Genomic DNA, 7,886 nt, shown 5'->3' with positions numbered 1-7,886 from the left:
ATGCAATAAGAAAATCAAAAGGCATTGCAGGTGTAGATAAAAAGCATACATACGTACATGTCTAACCTCGAAAGATATTTTCAAGTCTGAAGAATTGTTTTGTGAAGAGAAAGCACTTGAAAGTGAAGACATATTTTTCTTCTCTGTGCTTGTGTCAGGTAAATATCTGTGCCTGTATCAGACATCAGACAGACAAATGTCTGTGTCAAGCAAATGTCTGTTCCAGCAAAATCTGCTTCTGTATCAGACAAATGTCTGAGTCCGCCTCAGCTGAATGTCTGTTTCTGTATCAAAAAAATGACTGAGTCTATCTCAGACATCAGACAGTCTGTATCAGACAACAGGCAGATAGATGTATGTGTCTGAAGCAAACAGATGGTTGGGCAAGTGACTTACATAGTAAGTGCATATAAATAATTGCCACTTATGAAGTATACATAGATAAATATTTAAGTTTCTAAATGGGGAATAGTCCGGCACACAGTAGCATCTCAATTCGCCATTTTGGCTTGCAATCGACACGCTTTGTTTACATCACACTGGAATTTTTGCTTGTATTGCACATGAGCATCAAGGAATTGCTTTCTTCCTTTGGAAAATTTAGATTACAGATACAGTTCTTTTAAGTTCACGAAATTTAATGTTTAAAATTACACTAGATACTATCTTTTCGACAATAATCTTCCGACAAAGTCGCACTTAACACGTCTGTACCTCCTGGTAGTTGTGGCAAGAAGAAAGGTACCTCTCCGCCCGGGTTTCGTGCTAGGCCACAAGATGTTTTGGTGGTGGTTCAGTGCATCGGCTACATATGGGTATTTGATCAATCTAGTCGCCAAAACTGTTTTTGGTGTTAATTAGCATTAGTTTTGTTGCTATATGTGACTTTAAGCTAACTTTATTTGCTTATTAGTATTTCAATTCTATCTAACTTAGCTTATACACATTAGACAGATTCTGACTTGCTTCGCTTGGCTGAAGTATGGTTGTTGTTCATATATGAGTTCAATATGAGCCACATATTTAGTTCTCAGAATCCAGGTTCGAGCATGGAAATAGTTTCTCTCGCAAAAGGTTCCGATGTTTTGCTTCTGTGTGGTCTGTATACAAGATAAGATGGTAGATATTTAATTGTAGTAAATTCCATTTTCACTTGTTTCAATATTAAGGAACCATTTCGTATTTAGTATTCGTAATGAAATGTAAATTGAGTAGGCCGGCATAAAATAATTTCCAAGTTCCAGGCTTCTCGATTGACAGACCAAAATCTGGAGTCTCCGGGTTAACTCCAAGCAATTGAAATGTTTTGAAGTTAGACTGTACATATACCATCTCATTGTAGATGTTGTTAGCATCATAGAGTAAGATACCATATAAGATTTATCTCCGATTTCCACTTTAGTGTTTTGCAATTCCTTTATGGCGTTTTGTATACAAGTAATTTCTTCTTTACTCAGATCCGAAGTCTCCTTGATAAATTTGAGTCTGATTGGGCGGCAATAACACGGGGATGAGGGAGTTGGGTTCTGCCACAAAATTCTATTATTGTTGGAATAAATCAGATGGAGGGGCAAAAAACAACTTGAAATAAGTTGGCATTTGAATAAAAATCACACTGGAACTTTCGCCTGCATTACACTTGTTGTGCGCCATCACATCTCCACTTGGACATGAGCATCAAGAAACTTCTTGAAGTGTTTCCATAATTTCTTTAAGGTCTGTCAGCAGTCCGGAAGTTGTGTGGTTCATTAAACTCTGGAGGTTAAGTTCGGCTACAGTTTCTGTAATATGAAAGGACTCCTTGTCAGCTTGCTGTATTTGAGTGTGGCAAGGATACATGTCCGGATTATATCTTCTTATGGTTTCGTATTGTCTTCTTGATAAGTCAGCTTCTATAAACATAGACAAAGCTTTGTGTGGTGTTAACTGCGCCTTTTCTTTTGATTGGCTACCACTAAAAGCCTCTTTGTACTTCTTCACTCGATTTGGTGACGAAATTACATCCTTGAGCTCTAATGAAACATCTCTTTTCCCTTGCTCTCGAAGTTTAGACTGAGCGGCGGATGTGAGCACTTTTATCTGCGGTCGTTCTACAAACGGAGTTATAGTTTTTGGTATACTAAACGTTCCGTCTAACCATAGTTAGTCTTTTCTCACAAATATTTCTTCTTTATTTGGTGAATTTGATCATCTGGTCTTAATTTCCGATTTCAAACGACGTATATTTCTCTTTATCTCTTTATCATTTGAAAATGAGCCGAGGTTTAGGAGGTATTCCTCTAAATAATTCAATCAATCATTAGTATTTAAAGCTTCTGATGTCTTCATATAATTAAATAATTGTTTCCGAGTCATTACTCGACGATTGAATGGGCCTATAAACAGAAAAATGTCATAATATAGCCCAGTAAAAAATATCGACTTTTTTAAACATTTATTTTCTGCATGAGTTAAAATCACACTATTTTCAAAAAGCGGGGAAAAGCGGGATCAAATTTTTTGGTATCTATAAAAGCAGAATACGTACTACAGACCCTGTTCATTAAATTAGGACCGCACTACTTTTTTCCGAAATTTGGTTTTCTTTCTTCCAAAGCTTATTACAGAAAATAGAGATAAAATAGAAAATGCTATTTTTAGATTCCCTATCTTATATATAATTCATTTAATCAAAAGGAATCTGACTTAAACATTAATACTTTATGAAACTACCTCTAGTGTCAATAACTGCCCTTATTCTGTCAGGCATACTTTCATAGCATCGATCTATCATTTGCTTGATTTCATCGTCATTTTCCCAGAAATCGGCAATTTTTAATTTTAAAACATCTAAACTTGAATTAGGAGAGGCGTAAACCTTAACTTTTAATAGGCTCCAAACGTTCTCGATGGGGTTGAGGTCCGGGGAATTACCAGGCCACGCTAGAATCGGAATGTCACATCTTTTCAACATATTAATTGTAGATTTAGCACGATGACAAGGTGCACCATCTTGCATAAAGGTTGTTGAATGTCGGCAGCATCGCAGGTAATTAAAATGAGGGCACAAAATGTCGTCAATCAAAAACTGGTATTGGCAGGCATCCATTGTTCCCTCTACAAAATATAGCGGTCCTGGTCCATCGGCTGAGATAAGGGACCATATCATCGCTGCTGGAGGGTGTTTGATAGTTCTTACGACGCAGTCTTCCTGATATCGCTCCGATGGTCTTCTGCGAACATACTGTAGCCTTTCTGTAACAGCTTCCAGCCTGCATTCGTCGCTAAAAGCTACCTAAATGGGGAGAAAAATATGTTTTGTTTTTTAAAAATATGCCTTTGGGGGATTAGGCGATTATATATATTAAAATTATATCTTATTCACTTTTTTCCAGTCATCAACGGAATAGTGCCGATAACGCTTTGCAAACTCTAGCCTGGCTTTCTTCATTCCAGCGGTCAGCTTAGGCTTCTTTGCAGGCCTTCTCGACCGAAGATTGGCTTCGTAATGTCTTCTCCTTAAAGTCATTTGCGAAACATGTATCCCTTCCTCTTGGAGATCCTGATGTAAGCTCCTCAAGGAAGAAAAACGCTTTTCGCAAGCTTGATTAACAATTCTGCGGTCCGTTCGAGGCGTTGTTTTCCTTTTACGACCGCAATTTTGTCGTTTGTTTTCGACTTGTCCTTTGTTAGCCAAATTCGCCTGATTGATTCTGCTAACAGTTTGATGAGAAACTTTCTCCCTTCTAGCGATATCTCGAAAGCTAAACATTTTCATCTCCAATAATGAAGTTATTGAACTTATTTTTTCAGAATTAATGTCTTTACGTTTACCCATTTTCGAATTTATATATATAATCCAAAGCACTTCTAAATGTTTATTCTTATCCGACTAAAACCACTTTCTTTTCTTTTAATTCACTTAACTTACTCTTTTTCACTTTTAACACACTCTTCTGTGGTTGACTGGTAATAAACTTTTAAATATCTGCCAAATAATGGGGAATTTACGTCGTATAAATAAGTTTAAATATATTTGTGAACATTTTGGATGACAAGCGAAAAGGAAGTTGGATGAAAAAAAGAGTCTTCGAAAAAAGGAAAACCAATATTAGAGACACTTGATAATTTTCTACTGCTTACAATCGTCACCCAAATAAGATAAAATTACCGTTATTAGAAAATCCCGTAATATTATAATGTCAGCGACAAGAATTTCGAAGAAATGTGAAAAAGTCGCTGTGGTCCTAATTTAATGAACAGGGGCTGTATTTGAAAAAAGTGGAATCAATGGCACTACAACAATCACCTTCGAAAAAAATATTTAGGAAAAAAATTTGGTCTTAAAACATTACTCTTTAAAAATTGAATAAAAAATACATTGCCGCTAAATGAAAATTTTTGAAAATATAAATATTTAGCATCCTTACCTGCTTTCTCGGAATCCATAACTTTCTTCTCAAAAACGTCACTTAATACTCTAGAAAACCAAATTGAAAATGCCTCAACGCAGAGGTCGTAGAAATTGTGATTTACACGGTAGCAATGGTCAACTTCCATTGACTATAAAACCTAAGTATTTAAACGATGAAAATAAATCATATCTGGAAATAATCCACAGAAGAGTTGGCTACCTGAAAATAACAATTACTCCAATTAAGGGCAGTTTCTAAGAAATAGTATTGTGGCCGGCTAGATTCATGAATTAGCCCTATCTGCGGCGGTGGGTGCGTTCTGTGTGACTCACTGTCGGCAATGGAGTGCGTGGTAGGTCAGTTTCTATAAACATAGACATCTCTTGGTGTGATTGGCTATCGCTAAAGGCCTTTTTGTATTCCCTTTTTCTATTTGGTGACGAAACTATTTGCTTGAACAATAATGAAGCATCTCTTTTCCTTTGCTCACGAATGTGAGCACTTCGTCTCAAAAACTCCATAGGCAAGCTTACGCCCGAGCAGAAGGGTCAACGTACATTTTGCTCGGTCAATATTAGGAAATTGTTAGGAGGTACAAATGATTTTTTTTAAATGAGAAGGATTTTTAGGGTTTAGGGGAAAGCTACCAATTATTATTGTCCGTTGTCCGAGATCTGCTAGCGGAAACCCACTTGAAAGCCAACATGTTATCACTCAGGATGGTCTTTGGAACATCACAATCTAATTATATCATTCTAAATACGTTACGAAAAGTGTTCACTAACACTTTTCTTTCTCACAAGATTCTCCAGTCAATTCCTCTCGCTTTATTAACAATCAAGAATAATATGCCCCTAGTGGCAAGCCGATCTACATTTCCAACAGAGCGATGGTGAAATCCCTCGATACCAACACGCATGCAAACGCAATAAAAGTAGTCAAACTTTTATTTTCTTTTTTTTTGCGGGACAAGACCTATGTTTCGATTTCAATATATTAAATATATGGCTTAATTATTGTAATGAACTCAATATGTTGCAGATGGCCAGAATGACTTTCTGGGTTTACTATTGTCAACCACGAGGGCAGAGCTATCCCTAAAACAGAAAAAGTGGCGAAAATTGATCGTGCAGCTTTGCCAACACCTAAGTGCAGCTCCACTGAAGTGTCCCGTTCGTATGTTATCGTATGTGTTAGCTAAGCCTTCCTTAGATATTTGGCATGTTTTCGATCGAGCTCTCCCAAGCTCGTTGAAATAACACGCGGGTTCAGGACAAAGAAACTCAATTTATTAACAACAGAAATACAAGAGTACAGCAAATGACAACGGAAAATACTGGAAAAAAGCACGTGCTGACGCCGACCGATGGAAACGTTGGAGAAGGAAAAGACTGACTGGGCGAAGAATTCCCCGGAAGCGTTCTGTGCGCCCCTTGCGGTGGTCGATTCGACTGCAGCACGTTTTAAACATTATCGTTGCCGTGTTACTGTCCTCGCAAGCGGCTCGGGCAACCGTCGGCCATAGTCGAGTGCGAACGATTGGCTTGAAAATATAGTCAATACACTTTCCTGTCCAATTTTACCTGGTGAAATTGCTCAAATTCAAGAGATTTACGCATCAAATTTGTCAGGGAGAAATTGTAAAGGTCTCAATGACGGGATTTACTTGTTTATATATATATTCTTGCGTTGTTTTTTTTATGATAGTCATGATGGAATAACAAGCGGTCTTCTAGTATTTTGTTAGGGATATGAGGGAGTCCTGAGTCCACCATCCACTTGATGCTGAACCGGACCAATCGGAAATAAAGTTTTTTTCTGGTCTGGTTTGGTTTCTGGTCCACGGGCCTGTGGCTAGAACCAAAATTTAAAAAAAAATATAGATGAGTTTCGATTTTGTTCCGGGCTGAAGCGAGGTGAGGACCTCATTATTGCTATGCTCTCGGTGTCCTGTTTTTGGTTTGATATAAGCTAGCATGTACTTGATCACTTTGCTTATAACATTTTTTTTCAAACATAAGAATTTTGTGCGATTGTTGTGGAACGACTAGAATTACGGTGTTCTATTTCATCGCTCGTCTCAGTAAAACGTCCGATTGTACGGTACACTTCTGGCTATTAGAAATTTCATAAGAATAAAAATTTGTCATTTTGATCTGCTTAATGTAGGCGAATTATTACGCTGTATTGCTCTTCCCAGTTTGTTTGTAATCGCAGCTGCTGAATCATTAGCTTCCTTAGGACAATACGTGGTTGCTATTTCGGTAAGCAGTTGTCGCTTCGTGAGCATAGCATCGCATAGCAAGTCTCCTCTTAAACGACCTTGCAGAAGAAGTTATCCTTCACAGGAGTCCCTAATATTTTCATATGACCGACGTCGCCGATGCTTAGTGGTGGGTTCCTCTCTCTATCGGAAGCAGGATTGGATTTAACCAGATTATGAGTGCTCTTCCAGATAGGATATCCCTTTATCAGACTAGATTAATATGTCGTTCAGAATTGGTCCATGTTGTTCCTGGCATGTCAGTAGAACTTATTTCACTCCAGATTAGAAGTTTGAGAGTTCAGATCACGTCAGGGTCACCAATTTGGAATTTAGTTCACCACTTTTATAATTTCTCAATATATTAAACATTTTCCTCGTCTTGTTATCTAAATTGATTTATTTTCAATTTAAACTTGAGTGTAAAGTTGCGACAAAGAAAAGATTTTCCCACTAGTATCCGTCTCGACGGACCAAGAAATGTGTCTGTTCTCTCGATAGATAAGTGGAGCATTTACTCCAACCAAGTATGAACTTGTATGTGTCAAGACCAATATACTAACTACTGTATTGAGGGTTTGCAATTAATTTTTCATATTTTTTTATTTATGGCATTTCGCTGTTGGAAATTGTTTTTCGATGTCATGCCCTTAACGATTCACACTTGCGTGCGTCCGACACAAAAGTTGCTTGTTTCACCACACTCTGCCGAAAGGCACTGTTTTTTTACCGGTATCACCGGTGAAGCGGTTACTCGTAGACTTTTATCTTTTTATGTGCTGCAGCATAGTGTGGAAGGTTGTACATTGAAATTCATTGCCTTTTTTTTTTAAATTATTATCTATCAATCCAGGGTTTCACTACGGTTTCTAGAACCTCTATGTATGTAGCAGAATTCACTCGAACTCCTTGAGTGAAGAAGTGAGGTGGCATGACATGTCCTTTGTTGCTCACAACATCCAAAACCATAACAGTAGGTGGAAACTTCGTGTGCATGACAACAGGAACCTCTGTAGGATCGACCCAGAGCCATCTGTCATTTCTGCGGTTGGCCTTTTGGTCTTGGTCAAAATTTTTATCATCAGAAAAAAACCATAACATGTCAGGCACTTCAGGGTGTTTAATTTTGTTTAGAAGGCGTTTTGATCGGATAACTCGCTGTTCCCGTGGTTGCTTTGACATAAACTGCCGTCTGCGCAACAAGTCGACGGATAAGACGGTCAGAAACA

Source organism: Hermetia illucens, chromosome 1 (assembly GCF_905115235.1).
Source record: "Hermetia illucens chromosome 1, iHerIll2.2.curated.20191125, whole genome shotgun sequence".
NCBI classification, from domain to species: domain Eukaryota; kingdom Metazoa; phylum Arthropoda; class Insecta; order Diptera; family Stratiomyidae; genus Hermetia; species Hermetia illucens.
Note: the sequence above shows the minus strand (reverse complement) of the source record.